Source organism: Oryx dammah, unplaced genomic scaffold (genome assembly GCF_014754425.2).
Source record: "Oryx dammah isolate SB20612 unplaced genomic scaffold, SCBI_Odam_1.1 HiC_scaffold_3, whole genome shotgun sequence".
In the NCBI taxonomy this organism is placed as follows: domain Eukaryota; kingdom Metazoa; phylum Chordata; class Mammalia; order Artiodactyla; family Bovidae; genus Oryx; species Oryx dammah.
Window position 1 is genome coordinate 98834740 of NW_024070187.1, and position 23377 is coordinate 98858116.

The window sequence follows — 23377 nt, forward strand, 5'->3', positions numbered from 1 at the left end:
TTGCTCTTGCCTGAAGAGTTGGATTAAAAAAAAAAAATTGTTAGACCAATGTCAAAGAGTGTACTACAAAAAAAAAAAAAAAAAAAAGAGTGTACTGCCTATATTTTTTCTAGGAGTTTTATAGTTTCAGAGCTCATATTTGTCATTAATCTATTCTGAGTTCATTTTTGTATATTATGTGAGAAATAGGCCGGTCTGATTCTTTTTCACGCAGCTGTCCTGTTTTTCCAACATCATTGGCTAAAGAGGCTCTCTCTTCCCTATTATATATTTTTGCCTCCTTTGTCATTGACTGACTGATCGTGTATGTAAGTGTGGGTTTTTCTTCTGGGTTCTCTATTCTGTTCCATGGATATATGTGTTTTTGTGCCTGCACCATGCTCTTTAGAGTACTGTCATTTCATAGTATAGTTGGAAATCAAGTAACATAATAGCACCAGCTTTGTTCTTCTTTCTCAAGTTTGCTTTGACTGTTTGGGCTTTTTTGTGTTTCCATAAAAATTTTAGAATTTGTTCTAGTTCTATGTAGAATGTCGTGGGTATTTTGACAGAGATTGCATTGACTCTGAAGATTGTCTTGTGTAGTTTGGTCATTTTAACAGTATTAAATCTTCTAATCCATGAATATGGACTATCATTGCACTTATGTATGTTTTCTTCAATTTTTATTTATTTAAAATTGTAGTACAGTTGATTTACAATGTTTCGCCAATTTCTGCTGTCTGTGTTGTCCTCGATGGGTAGGTTTATTCCTAGGTATTTTTATTCTTTTGATATAATTATAAATTGAATTGTTTTCTTAGTTTCTCTCCCTGCTATTTCATTGTTAGTGTATAGAAATGTAACAGAGCACTAACAATGAACTAACAGGAAGAGAAATTAAGAAAATAATTCAATTTACAATTACATCAAAAAGAAAATCTGTATATTAACTTCATATTCTGAAGCTACTAATTTCACTTATTCTAACAGCTTTTGGTGGTATCTGTAAGGTTTTCTATATATAATACCATGTCATCTGCAAACAATGACAGTTTTATCTTTTCCTTTCCAATTTAAATTCCTTTTCTTTCTCTTTACAGTTTGATGATTGTGATTAGGACTTCCAACACTATGTTGAATAAAAGTGGCAAGAGTGAGCATCCTTGTCTTGTTCCTGATCTTAGAAGAAAAGTTTTTAGCTTTTCACAATTGAGTATAATGTTGGCTGTAGGTTTGTCATATATGGCCTTTATTATGTTGAAGTATGTTCTCTCTACACTCACCTGGTTGAATTTGTTGTTGTTGTTATCATAAATGGATGTTGAATTTCGTTAAATGCTTTTTCTACATGTGTTGAAACAATCAATTGATTTTTATCATTCAGTTTATTAATGTAGGGAATTCCCTGGTGTTCCAGTAGTTGGGACTTGGTGCTTTCACTGCTGGGGCTCTAGGTTCAATTTCTGGTTGGGGAACTAAGATCCCACAAGCCATGTGACGTCAAAAATAATTTATTAATGTGCTGTATTACAATGATTGGTTTGTGGTTAGGACTGTGGATGTTGAACTATTCATGCATCCCTGGAATAAATCCCATGGTGTATAATATTTTTAATGTATTATTGAATTTGGCTTGCTATTATGTTAAGGATTTTTCATCTTTGTTCATCAGTGATATTGGCCTGTAATATTCTTTTTTTGTGGTGTCTTTGTCAGGTTTTGGTATCAGAGTGATGGTGGCCTCATAGAATGAGTTTGGGAGTGTTCCTCCTATAATTTTTTGAAAGAGTTCAAGAAGGATAGCTGTTAACTCTTCTCTAAATGATTAGTAGAATTCACCTGTGAAGTCATCTGGTCCTGGATTTTTGTTTGTTGGAAGATTTTTAATCACCGTTTTAATTTTGTTACTTGTGATTGGTCTGTTCATATTTTCTATTTCTTCCTGGTTCAGCTTTGGAAGCTTGTATCTTTCTAAGAATTTGTCCATTTCTTCCAGGTTATCCATTTTGTTGGCATATAGTTGTTGGTAGTGGTCTCTTATAATGCTTTGTATTTCTGCAGTGTCAATTATAACTTCTCCTTTTTCATTTCTAAATTTATTGATGAGTCCTCTCCCTTGCCCCGTATTTCCCCAGGAGCTGCTCCGAGATCAGTAAGTGGGTCTGGCCCAGGCTCCTTTCAGACTACGGCCTCTTTGCTGGGTCCTGGAGCATGTGAGATTTAGAATGTGACCTTCAAGAGTGAAGTCTCTGTTTCCCACAGTCCTTGTTTTCTCCAGAATAGCCCTGGTGGACTTCAATGCCAGATTATTCTGAGGGCTCATCTTCCCAGGACAGGACCCCCAGGCTACCCTTCTTTGTGGTTCAGTTTTTGAATTTTTAATTATGGAAAATATTTTCTGTTAGTCTTTGCTCACTCTCATCAATAGATGCTCTGTAAATGGGTATAATTTTTGATGGACGAGATGTACTTAGGTCTTCTTAGTCCATCATCTTTGCCGCACTTTCCTTTGCAGCTTTTCATGCTGAAAGACATCAGTATTGCTTTTATATTCACCAAGAAATCTTTAGCATTAGTTATTCATACATTTCCTGTTACATATAAAGCAATATCCCTGGGATGGGAAGATCCCTGGGAGAAGGGCATGGCAACCTACTCCAGTATTCTTGCCTGGAAAATTCCATGGACAGAGAAGCTTCATAGACTACAGTCCATGGGATCACAAGGAGTCGGACACGCCTGAGCAACTAACATTTTCACTTTTCTCTAAAATGTTATTCCCAAAGGTCTCAGATCTTGCTCAGCATTTTCTGGTAAAATAGGTAAAAAATAGGTACAAAACATAGGTACAAAATGCTTTGTACCTATTTGAACCATCATAGATACTTCATGTTGAATTTTTAAAATATATATATCTTTCAACCAAGACTATGAACTTGAGGGCAGGAATTATAGCTCCTTCATCTGAGTGAAGAGCCCAGTGGTTGGCCGAGTTGATTTTCAATTAGTGGTAGTGAAATGGACCTACTGTTTGGTATGTACATAAATAAATAGGCATAAACATTTAGGTACATAATTGCTTTTCTCTTGATTTCTTACCTAAACATAGAGAACTATCAGTAGTTTGTTTGCCATTCACTATTGTGATGGCATGTGTGATTCTTGCTACTATGTGCAACTAACTGAGCAAATGTACTCACTGATGTGATAGTTTACCTGGTAAAGGGAATATTCTGCAAGTAGCATACTCCAGGTGTAGCTAGCTCATAATAAAGATTATAATATCATGAGACAAGTGTCTCATTAGCAATAAAATCTGTTAATGTCACTGTTACTAATGAATAATTAAATAGCATCCTTCATTAGAATAGAAAGAGCAAGAGTGATATAATCAACATCGTGGATGGGAGTATTGGTGAATATTTGGATGTTGAGGGTGAAATAAAGCTATATTTGAAAATGATTCCAAAATTTAGAATTTCAATAGTATGTTAGAATGGCTATGTCGTTTTATGAGTCAGAAAAGTAGGAAGAAAGAAAAATGTTTAAGAGAAGTAGATGAACTTGGGTTTTAACAGATTTTAATATTAAGGAATATTAAATACTAAGTATAATATTTATTGTTGAGCTTCCCTGATGGCTCAGTGGTAAAGAATCTACCTGCCAATACAGGACACATGGGTTTGATCCCTAGGTCGGGAAGATCCCCTAGAGAAGGAAATGCCAACTCACTTCAGTATTCTTGCCTGGGAAATCCACTGGAAAGAGGAGCCTGGTGGGTTACAGACCTTGTGGTCGCAAAAGAGTTGGACATGACTTAGAGACTAAACCACAACAATAATATATATTAGACTTTATCGAGAAATGTGCATTATTTCAAGAGTTAATATAGTCTGTTTGTATCAATTGCCTTTTATTATCACACATTGTTATAAGCTCTGAGCACAGAAATGATATTGTCTATCAGGCACCCCCTTAAAGAACTGTTTGTCAACAGATTATCAAGTGACTCAAATGCAGGTGGGATAACAATTCTACCAGGTGAAATAATATGAATTTAAAATTCACATTATGAATTGGAAATGTTGGTACAAAATTAAAGAGATGAAATTTAATGAAAGTAATTTTGTGTGGTAAAAAAATCTTGGTGTGTCTTATACTAGTATGAAATGGCTATGTTCCAAAATTGAATATATTCTTAAGGTATATCAATACAAATGTACAATAAAATGAGGGATTTGGTATATGCTTGTAAAATGAAAGGTTCATAAATGAAAATCAATTGTAAACTTTTCAGATCACATTCAGGGTATTGTGTTCAATTCCAGGTGCTACATTTTAAGGACTAGTCAACCAGATGAGCTTAATTCTGTCATGTGAAAAAGTATTAAAGGACCTAATCAGAATTAGGAGAAAAATGGCTTTGCAGTGTTTGGTCTGTCTGCTGAATGTCAATGTAAAAACTGAGGCTATTTAGGTAGCAATACTAGGGAGGAAGATTTGATTCATTATAAAATGTAGTAGTCTAATACCTGGAATTATCTAGAATGGATGACAGCTGTTCACACCATAGCTGGATGAAGGAGAGATAGTAGAAGCCACTTTTGTTAACAGGCAATAGACTTTCATTATTTTTGCATGAGGTTTATAGCTGTCATTAGTGGGCTAGCAGCCAATTGTCTATTCTAAATATAAAGAGAAAGAAAAAAAAAGAGGGTTCAATATTAAAAAAATTTTTTATCGAAGTATAGTTCATTTACAATGTTCTGTTGGTTTCAGGTATGCAGCAAAGTGAATCTATTATGCATATACATATATCCACTCTTTCTAAGATTCTTTTCCCATACAGGCTATTATAAAGTATTGAGCAGAGTTCCCTGTGCTATACAGTAGGTCCCTATTAGTTATCTATCCTATATATAGTAGTGTATATATGTCAATCCCAATTTTCCAATTTATCCCTCCTCCCTTTTGCTGTTGTTGTTCAGCTCCTTAGGCATGTCCAACTCTTTGCTACCCCATGAACTGCAGCATGCCAGGCTTCCTTATCCTTCACTATCTCTCGGAGTTTGTGCAAACTCATGTCCCTTGAGTTGGTGATGCCAGTCAACCATCTAATCCTCTGTTACCCACTTCTCCTCTTGTCCTCAGTCTTTCCCAGCATCAAAGTCTTTTCCAATGAGCTGGCTCCTCTTCACATCAGGTGGCCACAGTATTGGAGCTTCAGCTTCAGCATCCGTCCTTCCAATGAATATTCGGGGTTGATTTCCTTTAGGATGGACTGGTTTGATCTCCTCTTTAACCTTGCATGTGAGTGTCGCGCAGTCGTGTCCGACTCTTTGCGACCCCATGAACTGTGTAGCCCTCCAGGCTCCTCCATCCATGGGATTTTCCAGGCAAGAATACTAACTATAAGTTTATTTTCTACATCTGTAACTCTGTTTCTGTTTTGTAGATAAGTTCATTTGTACCCCTTTTCTTTAGATTCCACATGTAAGCAATATCATATGATTTTTGTCCCTCTGTCTGACTTGCTTCACGTGGTCCATCCGTGTTGCCGCAAATGGCATTATTTTGTTCTTTTTATGGCTGAGTAATATTCCATTGAATATATGTACTGCATCTTATTTATGCATTCCTCTGTTGATGGTTCCATGTTCAGTTAGTTCCATGTTCTATGAAAGCTAGAATATAAAAATGATGTAATCTGAATGACAGGAAATAGACTAGACAGACCAAGCAAACGACCAACAAGCTAATCATAGGTATCTGTTTGACTATAACAAATGTTTGACTATAACAAAACTTAAAACATTTATATCCTTAGTATCCCCAGAGGAAAGTAGAAAGAGGGTGGATTTGAAAGAATACTCAAAGAAATAATAGCTAAAACTTCCCAAATTTGGCAAGAGACATAAACCTATGGACTCCAAAAGCTGAGTGAATCTTCAAAAGGATAAAAAAAATTGAAGACCCATTATAAACTTCTGAAAATCAAGGCAACGAGAAATCTTCAAAGTATCTAAAGATGTCTATCTATATAGGAAAAAAAACAAGTAAGCAAAAATGATAGTACATTTTTCATCACAAACTATGGAGGCCAAATGAGCAAGGCATACTATTTTTCAGTCTGTGAAAAAAAATTTTTTTTCAACCCAGAATTTTATACCCAGCAAGAAAATCCCCCTGAATGAAGAGGAAATCAGTATATTTTCAAATGATGGGAAAGAGAATTTGTCACCTGCAGACTTACCTTAATAGAATGGTTAAGGAAGTTCTCTAAAGAGAAAAGGAACAATAAAAGAAGGAGATATGGAAGATTATAAGGGAAAAAAGAACATGATAAGTGAGAATATTGCTAAGTAGAATAGCCTTTCCTTCTCCTTTTGGGTTTGTTAAATTTTATGTTTGAAGCAAAGCTATAATACATCTGATGTTGTTTTAAATGTATATAGAGGAAATATTTAAAATAATTATAGTATAAAAATGGAAAAGAAAGGAATGTAAAGGTAGAAAATGTGTCTATACTTGAAATGATAAAATGACACCACCAATAGACTGTAAAAAGTTGTGCATAATAACATAATATGTAGAGCAACCAGTACAAAAGCTATATTAAAAGATACATTAAAATCACTATGAATAAATCAGAATAGAATTCTAAAAAGTTGAAATAATGTTTCTGTTCAACAGAAATATATGAAAAAACATGAAAAATATGAAGAACAGTCAAAAAATAAAATGTAGAGCCAATCCCTAAGATATCATTAATTATATTAAATGTTAAGAGGCTAAATGCTATGGTTTTTCAGTAGTCATTTATGGATGTAAATGTTGGGCTATAAAGAGACTGAGCATTGAAGAACTGATGCTTTTAAATTGTGGTGCTGGAGGAGACTCTTGAGAGTCCCTTGGTTGCAAGGAGATCAAACCAGTCAATCCTGAAAAAAATCAACCCTGAATATTCATTGGAATGATTGATGCTGAAGCTCCAATACTTTAGTCACCTGATGCAAAGAACCAACACATTGGAAAAGCCCCTGATGCTAGGAAAGAGTGAAGGCAAAAGGAGAAGGGAGCAGCAGAGGATGAGATGGTTAGATAACATCATCAACTCAGTGGACATGAATTAGCACAAACTCCAGGAAATGGTAAAAGACAGAGGAGCCTGGAGTGCTGCAGTCCATGGGGTTGCAAAGAGTTGGAGAAGACTTACTGACAGTACTACAATAACAGCCTGCTATTATGTCAATGTATGGCAAAAACCACTATAATATTGTAAAGTAATTAGCCTCCAATTAAAATAAATAAATTAATTAAAAAAATAAAAGAGGTTGGTAGAATGGGTTAAAAAATGGCAAAACTATATGCTGTCAATAAGGAACTTACTCCATATGTGTGGTATGAAAGTGAAGGTGTTAGTCACTCAGTTGTGTCTGACTCCTTGTGACTCTAAGAACTGGGGCCCGCCAGGCTCCTCTGTTCTTGCAATTCTCCAGGCAAGAATACTGGAGTGGGTAGCCATTCCCTTCCCCAGGGGATCTCCCATATAATACAGGAAGGTTGAAAGTAAGGGGCTGGGAGATTCTCTAGTGACCCAGTGGTAAAGAATCTACCTGCCAATGCAGGAGGCACAGGTTCGATCCCTGATCTAGGAAGATCCCTCATGCCTCGGAGCAACAAAGACTGTGGGCCACAACTATAGAGCCTGTACTCTAGAGCAGGAGAACCATAACTACTGAGCCCACATGCTGCAACTTCTGAAGCCTGAGTACACGGAGCCCATGCTCTCCAACCAGAGAAGACATCACAAGGAGAAGTCTATGCTTTGCAACTAGAGAGTAGCTCCCGCTTGCCACAACCATAGAAAGCCCACACAGCAACAAAGACCCAGCACAGCCAAAAATAAATAAATATAATTATTTAAAAAAAAGATGCAAAAAGATACATCATGGAAACATCAAAGTAAAGTAGGAATGAGTGCATTAATATAAGTCAAAATAGACTTGGGAGAAGGCAGATTCAATCCATGAAAAGACCCAACAATGTGAACTGTGCATGTACCAAACAGTAGAGCTGCATATTAGATGGAGAAAAAGCTGATAGAACTGAAAGGAGAAATAGATAACCTCACTATTGTAGCATGATTCAGTTGGTAAAGAATCTGTCTGCAATGCAACAGATCTCCTGCAGTGCAGGAGACCTGGCTTCTACCCTGGGTTGGAAAGATCCCCTGGAGAAGGAAATGGCAACCCATTCTAGTATTTTTGCCTGGAGAATCCCATGGACAGAGGAGCCTGGCAGGCTACAGTCCATAGGGTTGTAAGAGTCAAATGTGACTTAGCAACTAAACCACCACCACCACTATTATAGCTGGTGATTTCAGTACACCTCTTTTAATAATTGAAAGACAGAAAGTCAGCAAAGGTATAGAAGAGCTCAGTAACACCATCGCCTAACAAGATCTAACTAACATTTATAGAATATTTCATTCAGCAACAGAAGATACACATTCTCTTTAATTGCTTATGGAATATAAAATAGACCATATCTTAGGCCATAAAATAAAGTTCAGTGAGTTTAAAACACCTGAAATCATGCAGAATTTGCTTTGTAACTACAATGAAGCCAAACTAGAAATCAGTAACAGAAAGATAAGAGGAAAATCTCCAAACACTTGGAAACTAAATAATACACTTCTAAATAATGCATAGGTCACAGAAGAAGTCTCAAGGGAGATTCTTTGTCAAAAATTGTGGGGCACAAAAATTGTGCTTTAGCTATAGTAGTGCTAACATGAGAAATTTATAGGAGTAAATGTATATGTTCAGTTCAGTCACTCAGTCATGTCTAACTCTTTGCGACCCCATGGACTGCAGCACACCAGGCTTCCCTGTCCATCATCAACTCCTAGAGCTTGCTCAAACTCATGTTCATTAAGTCGGTGATGCCATCCAACCATCTCATCCTCTGTTGTCCCCTTCTCCTCCTGTCTTCAATCTTTCCCAGCATCGGGGTCTTTTCCAGTAGGTCAGTTCTTCAGATCAAGTGGCCAAAGTATTGGAGTTTCAGCTTCAACATCAGTCCTTCCAATGAATATTCAGGACTGATCTCCTTTAGGATGGACTGGTTGGATCTCCTTGCAGTCCAAGGGACTCTCAAGAGTCTTCCCCAACGCCACAGTTCAAAAGCATCAATTCTTCGGCACTCAGCTTTCTTTAGAGTCCAACTCTCACATCCATACATGACCACTGGAAAAACCATAGCCTTGACTAGACGGACCTTTGTTGGCAAAGTAATGTCTCTGCTTTTTAATATGCTGTCTAGGTTGGTCATAGCTTTTCTTCCAAGGAGCAAGCAACTTTTAATTTCATGGCTGCAGTCACCATGCATACGTTAGACAAAGTGAAAATTCTTAAATCGATAATTTAAGATGTTTTCTCAAGAACCTAGAAAAGAGCACAAAATAAACCAAAAACAAGCAGAAAAAAAAAGAGCAGAAATGATTGAAGGAACAGAATGTTCAGTTATAGACACCTACATGCAGTAGTAACATGCAGTATTATTAAAATGGCAGTGTGTTCTCCATGGAATTTCTTTTGTATCATTGTCAGAAATCAATTGGGTATATTTATGTGTGTCTATTTTTAGATCTCTGTTCTTTGACTCTTAGTCCTCTTCTAGTTGTTTGTTAATACTCATTACCCTGGAATTAAATTAACCTCTTGTAGATATTAATGGTTATAATATAAACAGAAAAGACTATAAAGGAAAATATATCCCTTTGGAAAAAATAGGTGATTCATTTTCTAGATACTGTTTTCTGTCCCCCTTCTATGTCTTGTGTAGGATTCCTGTAGATACAGGACACCTTTTTCTCCTTGTTTAATACAGAATGGTAATTCTATAATAAGCTTTGAAGGTTGGACATATGGCTGTTAGACATCAAACAGCCAATCACTCTTTCTAGAGAGGACTCTGATGGGTGAGAATAGTTAATCCTCATGACCCATAAATCAAATGACCTCTAGAGAGAAGGAGAAGCACTTCAGATATTTCACCCTCCATCTGAAGCCAAGAGGCTTGAAGTTTCCCTGGCACACTCAACTCTCATCATCTTTTGTGGGGTCACCACCTGAACTGTGCTCGGTGAATATACAAGAATAGAATTCTATGTATGAAAGCATTCTGAAGCCCTTCCTTCAATTCAGGTCTTCTTCATTTCTTTATTTTTTAAAAATTGTTTTATTTATTGACTTTTGACTGTGCTGGGTCTTCCTTGCTGTGTGGGCTTTTCCTAGTTGCCGAGAGCAGGTGCTGCTCTCTAGTTGCAGTGCACAGGCTTCTCATTGTGGTGGGTTCTCTTGTTACAACTCGCAGGGCCCAAGAGCACAGGCTCAGTAGTTTGGTGCCTGGGCTTGGTTGCTCCATGGCATAAGGAATATTCCCAGATCAGCACTCAAACCCATGCACTGGCAGGCAAATTCTTTACCGCTGGGCTACCAGAGAAGCCCAGATCTTCTTCATCTCTTTCCCAAAGAATGCTTATTTTCTCTTCCAGGGACTTCAAAAGGTCAATATTTTTTGAAATCAGATTTTTTTGAAAAAATTACTTTCTAATATATATTTTTTAACGGTGTAAGCCTATTGCCATTTTGTAAACAGGCAAGATGGAAAACATGTTTGGACTGGATTGATAGATGACATAAAAGTTTCCTATGATTCATTTTTATCTTTGGTATCTACCAATTTCCTTTAAGCCAAGGAATTTCACTGCTTGCCTTTTAGTGTTTGCTAGTGCCTTACAGATCATGGTTGTTAGTGATGCCTTTGCTGTTTTCCCTTGGGGCAAATAACCATACAAGATACAGGAGTCATGTGGATTTTCTCTCTCTTATTCTTTCTAGACAGACAAATAGAGGACACTGTCATTTGTTCCTAGGTTCCTTTTACTCATCTTCTTGACAAGGGGATAAATGTGGCAGTTATTGTTTAAAGAGAAATCTAATAATATCTGTTTTATGTTCTTTAAAGAAAGGAATTCATTTGGGATAAAGAAAAAGTCTTAAAAAGTAGCAAAACATCCCCTTTCATAGTTTATCATTAATTCATCCTCTCAATCTTTCTTTGTAAGCTTAGAAGCCTTTACTTCTTAGTCTTATCCATCTCTGATAAGACTTGGATAAGTCTTATCTAAGACTGCGATTACTTGTTTCAACCATTGCAGTTAGAAAAGACCACACAAATAGCCACAGCTTCTGGGTGCTGACAGACTAGTGAAGAAATCAAACGGTATTGATTTTATGTCCCCAGGGTGCATAATCACAGACAGCTTCTCTTATTTTAAATTTCTTGGCCAGTGTTGTAAATATAAACTATTGGCTAAAGGACAGTCCAGGTGAAAGTGTGCAGATAACTACACAAATTTGCTACCACTGTTGGAAAAAGAACTGAAAATGCATATATAATAGTTATAGGGGAATGTAGTGTCGCATCTCATAAAATACATGATTATTTTGTATGTTCCCAAAATCAACACTTAGCTTTATTTCCCCCAAAGTTGCATTGTAGGGAGAGAGATGTGTCTTTGGATACTGTGTATTTATTCTACTAAATTAACAATAGTATAAGGTCATTTATAGACCTTATAGTATAAGGTCATTTTTAATAACAAGTGCAAAAATGGAATACTTAAAGATTAAGTTAATATTACTCAGTGATAAGAAAGAATGAAATAATGCATTTGCAGCCAGATGGATGGATCTAGAGATTACCACACCAAGTGAAGTTAGAGAAAGGCAAATATCATATGATATCACTTATATCTAAAAGTGAAATCTAAAAAATGATACAAATGAACCTATTTACAAAATAGAAACAGACTCATAGACATAGAAAACAAACTTACGGTTACCAATGGGGAAGTGAAGAAGGGATAAATTGGGAATATGGGATTAACAGATGCACACTACCATATATAAAATAGATGAACAACAAGGATTTACTGTATAGCACAGGGAACTATATTCAGTGTCTTCTAATATACAATAATGGAAAAGAATAAAAGGAATATATATGTATAATGGAATCACTTCACTGTATGCTTGATACTAACACAACATTGTAAATCAACTATACTTCAGTTTAAAAAAAGATGAAGTTAATTTTGTTTTAAGTTTCTTATATTAACATGGCTATTTTTTTGCTCAGGTTTTGGGGTTGACTGAAGGGTGCTTGGGTTTTTAAAAATGCGATATGAGTGAATCAACATAATGGTTAATTTTGTACTTTACGTATAAAGCCTTTAATGGAAACGCACATACATTTTTATTGCTTGCTTACCTTGAGTTAAAAACAGTGCTTATTGGTGGTGGAAAGAGAGAGTTGTGTGTTAGAGCTGTCCTCCCTTGAGAGCTATGTGTGGGAGAGCAGAAACTGTTATTTTTAAAGCTTTCTTCTTGATTCTGTCTTAATGTGCTATCTCTTGGTCACATGGACATTTGGTTTCCTGGTGTGCCCAAGCTCTGGGTGGTTTCAGTTCTTGCACCCACACTCTCATCATCAAAAGCTACCTGTCCCATGCCCTGTTTTAACTGATTGCTTTCCTCAGTATCCAAAGTAGTGGCTAATAATGGTGATCAAAGTGGGTGTGTACACACGCCTTCCTGTGCTTCCTTTGTATTTTATATATTTTACAAGTCACCTTGGGGAAGCAAAACTTAAACCCCAGGAGTAATGGCAACAAGGAATTTCAGGCATTGTGGAAGATATGCAGGTTGGTGATTCCATGTGGCTTTCTTGACATCATGCTCTGTGAATAGCTGCCTACATTTTCATAGGGTTCAATCTATACCTTATAGATGAACATGGTATGTTATATTAGATTTTTACTGCAACAATTAAGGTCATAATTCTGAAATAAAAAATAATGAAAAGTGTTAAATTGATGACATTTTCACTTAATTCTTTTCTTTTTAGTTCTAATGTAAGTGTGGTAAATATATTACAAGTAGAAATGCATGTAAGATAGATTATACTTTACAATTAGACCCTCAGTTTTGTGGAATATTCATTAGTACACTGAAAATTTTTAAATAATTGAAATCATTTAAATATTTGGAATAGGTCAGCTAATATTTGTACATGTTTTTGAACATTCATTTATTTATAAATTCTGGAACATTCCTTGAATTCCTATTGTGTTGCAAATTCAGAGTTAGTCTAGGGAACATGGAGATTTTCATGAAGAGAAAAAAACAGATCACTTGGGATTGATGAGTGATAACTAGACATTATAAAATCTTATGTAACTTACTTGTTATTGAAATGAAAAAGTGGGAAAAAACAGGCATCCACACACAAACAACAAAAAAGAAGCATCAGCAAAAATTTAATTCAGAGTGTATAGTCATCAGCTCTCCAAACTCCAAATCCCAAGCTAGTCATCTTTCAGATAACCCACCTCTGCCACATTGCTTTCTCATTTACAAGGTCACCTTATATACCTTTTTGAACAAGGTTTTCTCAGTGTGTTTAACCTATTTCTCACCAACTCTGCAAGGCAGATGTCTAATTTGCATTTAGCCACACTCTGGAAAGCATTTTTTTTTTTTTTTTTGGTCTCAAGACAATGGTTTCATTTTAATAGTGAAACAGAATGAAGAACCTCTTAATTACAATGAAGTGATCATGCATGCTCAGTTGTTAAAGTCATGTTCATCTCTTTTGTGACCCCATGGTCTGTGGCCCACCAGTCTCCTCTGCCCATGGCATTTCCTAGGCAAGAATACTTGAGTGGGTTCCCATTTCCTACTCCAACAATGATATGATAACCCTGTTTTAGTTTTAATTATTTCCCCTTTGGAAGTAGATTTCATAATTTTAACACGCAGCATTGTGAAGGCTTTCAGCTTACTGGGTGCCTGCAACTGCAGCATATACACTTCCTGCTTTCCATACAGTGTTGTGTAAAACGTAAATCTCCAAGGAATGCCAGGCTTTTGATGAGGCAAATTTGTTTTCTTCTCTGTCTAATTAAACATCAAAGTCCATGAAAATACAGATATCCAGAAAAATATGTTATCTAATTTAGAATAAAATTAGGCTAAGAAATAGAAAAATATTGCTGAGTCCACAAAATTTTCACCACCTTCCAGCATTTACTAACAATGTATTTAAAAAATTTGTTTTCCTTGTGGTATTAATGCTGATCCTTTACGTATAGTCAATTTTGAACTTTCATAGGTATGAACAGAGCTATGTTCCAGGGCAAATTGTTTTAGTTCTGCTCACATAGTATTAATAGTGGTCTATAGTCATTTTTGAAGTGACAGCGTTAGTCACTCAGTCATGTCCAACTCTCTGTGACCTCATGTTCTATGTGTTGTTGGTTACTGTAAGGCTTTAGTCATAAATTGGTGTCCCTTGGACAGCAGATCGTTTTATTTTGACAACCCAGTGCTTGCTTCTTTTTTTTTTTGTTCAACTTGTATGGGCTTCCCTGGTGGCTCAGATGGTAATGATTTTAGGTGAACAAGCACTTTTCAATTTTGCTGTAAACCTCAGAAACCCTTTTTATATGTAGCCTATTCATTTTAAATGCCTGTACTTAGCTGGCATTTAGTGGCATTTAAGTCTGTCACATTGGTTGTGTATGTGCTCTCAAGAAGAGAGATGAGGGGTGAAAATTGAAAGTGGCAAAAATAAATGGTAAATGTTGCATGTAAATATAGCATATAGGATGAATTATTTCACAGCAGAAATAGTTAGAATTTTTGAGAAAAGTGCTGAGTGGGCCTGTGCAATTGATAATAGGAATACTGAAGGACAAAATCGAAAATCTTTGAGAAGCTAGAAGATCAAAGTTGAATGTTTACTAGCTTAATGTACATTCAGGAGATGTCTAGGAGTTTGCTGGAAGAACTAAAATTCAAGCATGGTGAAAATGAGGTTGATGAGATTATTGCTGCAAGCTATGGCTGGTTCCAGAGGTTCCAGTCCTATTTGAATCTGCACAACATCAAAGTGAAGAGAGAGGCTGCAACTGCTGATAATGTGATTTTTTTAGAAGGAGAATCCTTCATCCAATGAAGATGAAATTGTTCTATATTTGGGAAAAGATGCCGATAGAAAATATATAGTGAGGTGGCTAGTAGTGTGCCGGATTTTATTTTTTTATTTTTTCATTTCTATTCTTTTTTTTGCTCTGTTTTATTTTTTATTCATTTATTTATTTAATTTTACTTTACAATACTGTATTGGTTTTGCCATACATTGACATGAATCCACCACGGGTGTACATGAGTTCCCAATCCTGAACCCCCCTCCCACCACCCTCCCCATATCATCTCTCTGGGTCATCCCAGTGCACCAGCCCCAAGCATCCTGTATCCTGTATCGAACCTAGACTGGCGATTTGTTTCTTACATGATAGTATACATGTTTCAATGCCATTCTCCCAAATCATCCCACCTTCTCCCTCTCCCACAGAATCACAGATGTATACAACAGTATGCAGGATTTTAAAACTGAAGGACCAATGCAAACTGCCATTAGGAGAATGCATCCTGGCATTACAAACTTAAGTCTCCTTTTCTTCAAGCAACTTTTCCGATTAAGAATGTTTCATAGTTCACAGTCTTATCTGGTGGCTCAGTTGGTAAATAACCCACCTGCAATGCAGGAGACATGGGTTCGATCCCTGAGTTGGGAAGATCCCCTGGAGAAGGAATTGGGTATTTCCTTCTCCAGGAATTCTTGAGAAGGAAAAAAAAAAAAAAACCACTCTAGTATTCTTGCCTGGAGAATATCATGGACAGAGAAGCCTGATGGGCTACAGTTCATGGGATCGCAGAGTCAGACAGGACTGAGGGACTGACACTTTTACTTTCATAGTTCACAGTGTTCAAGTGAAGAGGGATAGAGGGATAGAAGATTTGTTAGCTTTGACTATACAGACCTCTGTCGGCAAAGTAAGTCTCTGCTTTTAAATACGCTGTCTGTATTTGTCATTGGTATAGTTTGAGTATCATTGCATATGAAAGCCAAAATGAACACCTATGACTTACATCTTAAGGATGATTCAGTTGTGGTTTTGGTATGGGCTAAAATTTATTTTTTAACTTTTAAAATTGTAATTCAATATAAATAACATGAAGTTTACCATTTTAACCATGTCTAAGTGTACAATTCTATGGCAGTAAGTACTGATACAGTCGCATAGTTATGCAACAGTTGCCACTATCCATTTCCAGACTTTTACATCTTTCCCAAATGAAACTCAGTTATGCACTAATTCCCTATTCCTGCCTCCCCTCAGTCCCTGGCAACTACCATGCAACTTTCTGTCTTTATGAATTTGTCTATTCTTGGTACCTTATAACTGGAATCACATATTTGTTCTTTTATGACTGGCTTATTTAATTTAGGTTAATGGCCTCAAGGGTCATCTATATTATAGCATGTGCCAGAATTTTCTTCCTTTTTAAGCCTGATTAATATTCTATTGTATGTATATATATCGCATTTTGTTTATTAATCTTTCTGTGAACACTAGCATTGTTTCCATATTTTGGCTATTGTGAATAATTCTGCTGTGAACATAGGTGTACAAATATCTATTTTAGTCTCTCCTTTCAATTCTTTTGGTATAGACCCAAGAGTGAATTGCTGAATCCTATGATAATTCTATTTTCAATTTTTTGAGGAATAACCATATAATTTCCCATAATGGCTGGCTGTACCACTTTATATTCCTATTATAAATGCAAGTTTCTAATTTCTGCATATCCTTGCCAACAGCTGCTTCTTATTCTTTCTTTCTTTTTTGAGAATTGCTATCCAAATTGGTATGATATCTTATTTTCATTTTAATTTGCCTTTCCCTACTAATTAGTGATGTTAAGCTAATTTTTATTTTTTCATGTATTTATTGTCCATTTGCATATCTTCCTTGGAAAAACATTTAGGTCCTTTGTATATTTTTGAATTGTCTGTCTTTTATTGTTGAATTTTAGAAATTCTTTGTATATTCTGGTTACTAATCCCTTATCAGATAACTGATTTTCAGCTGTTTTCTCCAATTCTGTGGGCTTGTAGATAATGTCTTTGGTGCACAAAAGTTTATGATTTTGATGTCAATTTGTCTAGTTTTTGTTTTGTTGCTTATGCCTTTGGTGTCATCTATAAGAAAATGTTATTATATCTAATGCTATGAAGATTTCTCCCTTCATTTAACGTTTGATAATTTTATTTATTACTTTTAGATTTTGATTCATTCTGACTTAATCTTTGTATAGGGTGTAATGTCAGCATTCAACTTCATTTCTTTTATCTTTGCATGTGGATATCTACTTTTTCCAACAATATCTACAGAATAATTTTCATTTTTAATGGAAAATCCTGATTTTTATCATGCTGTTTGGTCTACAATTAATCTTTGCTTATGTTCATCACTTATATTTATTAGTTTAAAGTGAAAAAAGCTTATCACATTTACTGCAGGAATATCTGGATAAATGCCCACACAGATACACATACAGACACATGTACATCAATAAATTATAAACTACATGAGCTGTGTTTTTCATGAGACCCTTCTAGGCTGCTTGGGAAAATTATAGCAAAATATATAGGCACCACAGAATTTTAGAAAAAGAGTTTTACAACATTTTGAAGAAAATGAGAGATGAGTTTTTTGCCATATGGTTTAATTTCTACTGTGTGTTTTTGTGATTATCAGTGAAAATGATTACTTAATTACAACATACTTCAGATTTTTAAGAACAATGGTGGTGAAACATGTAATAGCATAAGTCTAACCACTGCCAACTCTGATGCACACATTTTATGATTAATATATAATTTATTTGAAGCAAATTCATGACAATCATACCTTTGATAGTTTTTCTTTAATAATTTCACATATGTGTGCATGCATGCTAAGTCACTTCAGTCGTGTCTGACTCTGTGTGACCCTATGGTAGCCCACCAGTCTCCTCTGTCCATGGGATTCTCCAGGCAAGAATACTGGAGTGGGTTGCCATGCCCTTCTCCAGGGGATCTTCCCAACCCAGGGATTGAACCCGTGTCTCTTATTGTCTCCTGCATTGGCGGGTGGGTTTTTTAATACTAGTGCCAATACTCTTGATTAAAATTTTTATTTTTTAAAATAAATTCATAATTAGTTATGAATAAATATTTTGATAGATTCAGTTCAGTTCATTCACTGAGTTGTGTCTGACTCTTTGTGACCCCATGAATCACAGCACGCCAGGCCTCCCTGTCCATCACCAACTCCCGGAGTTCACTCAGACTCATGTCCACCGAGTCAGAGATGCCACCCAGCCATCTCATCCTCTGTCGTCCCCTTCTCTTCCTGCCCCCAATCCCTCCCAGCATCAGAGTCTTTTCCAATGAGTCAACTCTTCGCATGAGGTGGCCAAAGTACTGGAGTTTCAGCTTTAGCATCATTCCTTCCAATGAACACCCAGGACTCATCTTCTTTAGAATGGACTGGTTGGATCTCCTTGCAGTCCAAGAGACTCTCAAGAGTCTTCTCCAACACCACAGTTCAAAAGCATCAATTCTTCAGTGCTCAGCCTTCTTCACAATCCAACTCTCACGTCCATACATGACCACAGGAAAAACCATAGCCTTGACTAGACGGACCTTAGTCGGCAAAGTAATGTCTCTGCTTTTGAATATGCTGTCTAGGTTGGTCATAACTTTCCTTCCAAGGAGTAAGCGTCTTTTAATTTCATGGCTGCAATCACCATCTGCAGTGATTTTGGAGCCCCCCAAAATAAAGTCTGATACTGTTTCCACTGTTTCCCTATCTATTTCCCATGAAGTGATGGGACTGGATGACATGGTTCTATGTTCTATGAAGATAGATTAAGTATTCTGTAAATACAAATGTAAACTTCTAGTAAAAAACTTCAGGTCAAATCTGGTCAGATTTCTTACTGTTGTTTTGATTTCCTGTGGAAGGTGAAATTTCTAGACAATCATTCATTAATAATTTTTTTTTATTTGTGAGGCTTTTTATCAGTAAGTACAACTCAACATTCAGAAAACTAAGATCATGGCTTCTGGTCCCATCACTTCATGGGAAATAGATGGGGAAACAGTGGAAAGAATGGCTGATTTTATTTTTCTGGGCTCCAAAATCACTGTGGATGGTGATTGCAGCCATTAAATTAAAAGACACTTACTCCTTGGAAGGAAAGTTATGACCAACCTAGACAGCATATTAAAAAGCAGAGACATTACTTTGCCAACAAAGGTCCATCTAGTCAAGGCTATGGTTTTTCCAGTAGTCGTGTATGATGTGAGAGTTGGACTCTAAAACAAGCTGAGTGCTGAAGAATTGATGCTTTTGAACTGTGGTGTTGGAGAAGACTCTTGAGAGTCCCTTGGACTGCAAGGAGATCCAACCAGTCCATCCTAAAGGAGATCAGTCCTGGGTGTTCATTGGAAGGACTGATGTTGAAGCTGAAACTCCAATACTTTGGCCATCTTATGTGTAGAGCTGACTCACTGGAAAAGACCCTGATGCTGGGAAAGATTGATGGCAGGAGGAGAAAGGGATGACAGAGGATGAGATGGTTGGATGGCATCACCAACTCAATGGACATGGGTTTGGGTGGACTCTGGGAGTAGGTGATGGACAGGGAGGACTGGCATGCTGTGGTTCATGGGGTCGCAAAGAGTCAGACACTACTGAGAGACTGAACTAAACTGATACTTAAAACATTTAAATAATCTAGTAGAAAAATACCAGAGTCATATAATAGGAGATTTCCTCTTTTGACTTTACAGAATTATAAATAATTTATTTCTCTTTCAAGAGAGATGGACTATGAATTTTGAATGTAAATGGCTGAAAATGATTATAAATGAAGAAAGTGATACTTATTAACCTCTATTTGGAGTCAAGTTTTAGCAAAAATAGAATAAACCTATACAATTTCACAGGCTGGATTTCAGATTTTGTATCGTATCCTTCTCACTTATGACATATAAAATGAGTTTTGAATAATAAAATATTAGGAAGAGTATGAGTCAATCAAGAGAATTAAGCCATTCAAATATAATATTTACCTTGAATTAAACCATTCAAATATAATATTTAACATTTGTATTGGAAAGCCAAACCAAATTATGTGTTTTGGAAAATAAGTGAATGAAAATATTTTGAAGATTTTTCACTAGTATCTGCCTAGAGCCAGTAGATTCCCTTTATTTTCAGATAATTACTATGATACTTCATTTAAATATTGTTGACTATTTCTAGAAGAATGAAATATTCAGTTGCTTTTAATAGGAATAGCACTTCATATTTGCCAAGTTTCAGCCACATTTCTTTATTATTTCTCAATACATTAAACATATCTACTTAATGTATGGTTATTTTGGTTGTTCCTACAAAGGGTTGTTGGATTATAACAGTTTGTAATAAAAATTTTAAGCTTATAAATAAATGCAAAAATGAAACTCCTCATTTATAAGCTGGACTTCCCTGATGGCTCAGCAGGTAAAGAATCCACCTGCAAGCCAGGAGACACAGGAGGAATGGGTTTGATCCCTGGGTTGGGAGGATCCCCTGGAGGAGGAAAGGGCAAACCACTCCTGTATTCTTGCCTGAAAAATCCCATGGACAGAGGAGCCTGGCTCGCTACAGTCCAAAGAGTTACAAAGTCAGACATGACTGAGCAACTAAGTACAGCACACTGCAGCACAGACTATGTCTAGCACAGCAATTAGTTTGTTAAGCATCTATATGCCAGACACTCTAATTCTTTGGTATATAATGGTGAGAAAATTGGAACTTTGAGATGAAGACAAGAAAGCAGGCATTAAAATGTAAATAATATAAATATAAAATCACATCCATGCCAATATGTGTGTTGGATGGCAAAGAAAAAATTTTTGCTGTAAGAAATTAAGGTCAGAGTTTGTAAGGAAAATTTATAGGATTACACATCTGTCTTTGATTAAATGAATTTTGCTCAATAGCTGTATTTGGCTACTTGTAAAGTGATCAGAGCAAGGACATTTATTTTATAATGTGGTAGAAGGTTTTTGTAGTTTTTTAGGATACTGGTTTTACTTAGTTTATTTAATAGTTTTCCTTTTGTGCCTTTCAGGAATATAAAGAAAATTAAAATGGAGTGTTGAAAACTTCATATACTTTCTAGTAATTACATAGCCAATCTAGGTTCACAATTTAAAGGAAGAAAAGAACAGAAGAATAAGTTAAGGATCAGTTTATTTTGTTTTCTGTAAAATAGGTAAAGTTTATTATAGGTTAACTCCAAGATTCCATGTGCAAAGGTAAGCTGGATAACCTAACACCAAAAACAAGCATATAACAAAAAACTTTATAATCCTAGAAAATAATTACTTGAAATAGAAGAAATGTTTTAATTTTTAAAATTCAGAGCAATCAAAGAATAAACCAGTGTTTTAGGATTTTAGGATCTTATAACTGAGGTAATGAGATAGAAGTCTGAATTATAAATTTAAAGATTATCAAATCTGATTTAGAGGTTATGAAATTTCTGGTTGTGCTATAGAAAAACAGTGTGATTTTGCTTTCTCTCAGTTGAGTCATTTGTAAAATAAAAATCATACCTGCTATGGCTGCTAAGAAATTAAAATAAGTAGTCCAGTCAATTCTTGATCTCAGTAAAGTATAGGTGTTAGTCATTCAGTTGTGCCCGACTCTTTGAGATCCATGGACTGTAGCCCACCAGTCTTCTCTGTTCATAGGATTCTCCAGGCCAGAGTACTGGAGTGGCTTTGCCATTCCCTTCTCCAGGGGATCTTCCACACCCAGGGGTTGAATCTCCACGTCTCATGAGCCTGTATTGGCAGGCAGATTCTTTACCACTAGCGCCACCTGGAAAGCCCTCATTTTCACTTAATCTGTACTTAGTATCTTCTGACTATTTTCCCATTTGTTATTGATTATATTAAAGTGAAAGTGAACATGTTAGTCGCTCAGGCATGAGACCCTATGGACTGTAGCCCACCAGGCTCCTCTGTCCAAGAAATTCTCCAGGCAAGAATACCGGAGTGGGTATCCATTCCCTCTCCAGGAGATCATCCTGACCCAGGGATCAAACCCAGTTTCCCTCACAGAAGGCAGATTTTTTTACTGTCTGAGCCACCAGGGATTAAGATGGTCATTAATAAAGAGAAATAATACCTAAAATATTTTTTCTCATTTTATCTTTATCTGTTTTTGTGTAGGTTATCAAAAAGCATAAAATTTGAGGCTGTTGGCAGGTTAGGGCTGTTACTTGGGGCTGTACAATGGTTGATGTCAGAGGGAACTAGCCCAGGTTAGTTGGAGAACTCAGGTTAGATGTTACTTCCATCTCCTACAGATGAACTCTTCTTCCTGGCTTACTGGTTTGGAAATTTATACATTCAGCTTATTGTATTTCTGTGATTATTATTACTTTATAACATTTACATGAAACAAATGAAAACTGTGTCATGAGCTCTACCCTCTTCCAAGAAATATAAAGAAATTGCTTTTTAACTCTAAACTTCCATCTTTCAACTTTGGGGCTATTGCTGTTGTGAATTTTAGTTCCGTCTTGTTCTCTGACCTCCTACAATCAGTGATAATTATTATTATTTTAATAACTGGTATTTATTTAAGTTTTCAATTTAAGAAATTGCATCAGGTTAAGCAGGTTTTTTTTGGTTATTTAGTTTTGATTCTTGCATCTGAAATTTTCCTTCTTGGTTCAGTATATATTGTGAGTGAGTAAAGTCGCTCAGTCGTGTCCGACTCTTTGCGACCCCAGGGACTGTAGCCTACCGGGCTTCTCTGTCCATGGGATTTTCCAGGCAAAAATAGTGAAGTGCCATTTCCTTCTCCAGGAGATCTTCCCAACCCAGGGATTGAACCTGGGTCTCCTGCACTGTAGGCAGATGCTTTACCATCTGAGCCACCAGGGAAGTCCCAGTATATTAATCCTATTTAAAAATCCAATTCTACTGTTCTACTATTTTATTTTATATAGAAGTATGCCTATCTAATTTTATATCTGTAATTACTTATTGTCTTTATGCTCCCTGTCTCCACAAGTGTAGAGCCTGTATCGTAGGCTAAACATATATCGTGTGTGTGTGCTTAGCCATGTCCAACTCTTTTGCAACCCCATGGATTGTACTCTGCCAGGTTCCTCTGTCTGTGGGATTTTCCAGGCAAGAATAATGGAGTGGGTTGCCATTTCTTCCTCCAGGGGATCTTCCTGACCCAGGGATCAAACCTGCGTCTCTTTCACCTCTTACATTGACAGGCAGATTCTTTAACATGAGAACTGTATGTTTCTATATTTTGATGATTGAAGAAATTTCATGCAAATTAACTTCT

The 23377-nt window shown here is 36.2% G+C and overlaps 1 non-coding gene across 1 annotated transcript; it reads right to left on the reverse strand.

Moving 5' to 3' along the window:
• Positions 1 to 22887: 22887 nt before the first annotated feature.
• TRNAC-ACA lies at positions 22888 to 22959 on the reverse strand. Its single transcript has one exon. It is a non-coding gene; the product is annotated as a tRNA-Cys (tRNA).
• Positions 22960 to 23377: the final 418 nt, after the last annotated feature.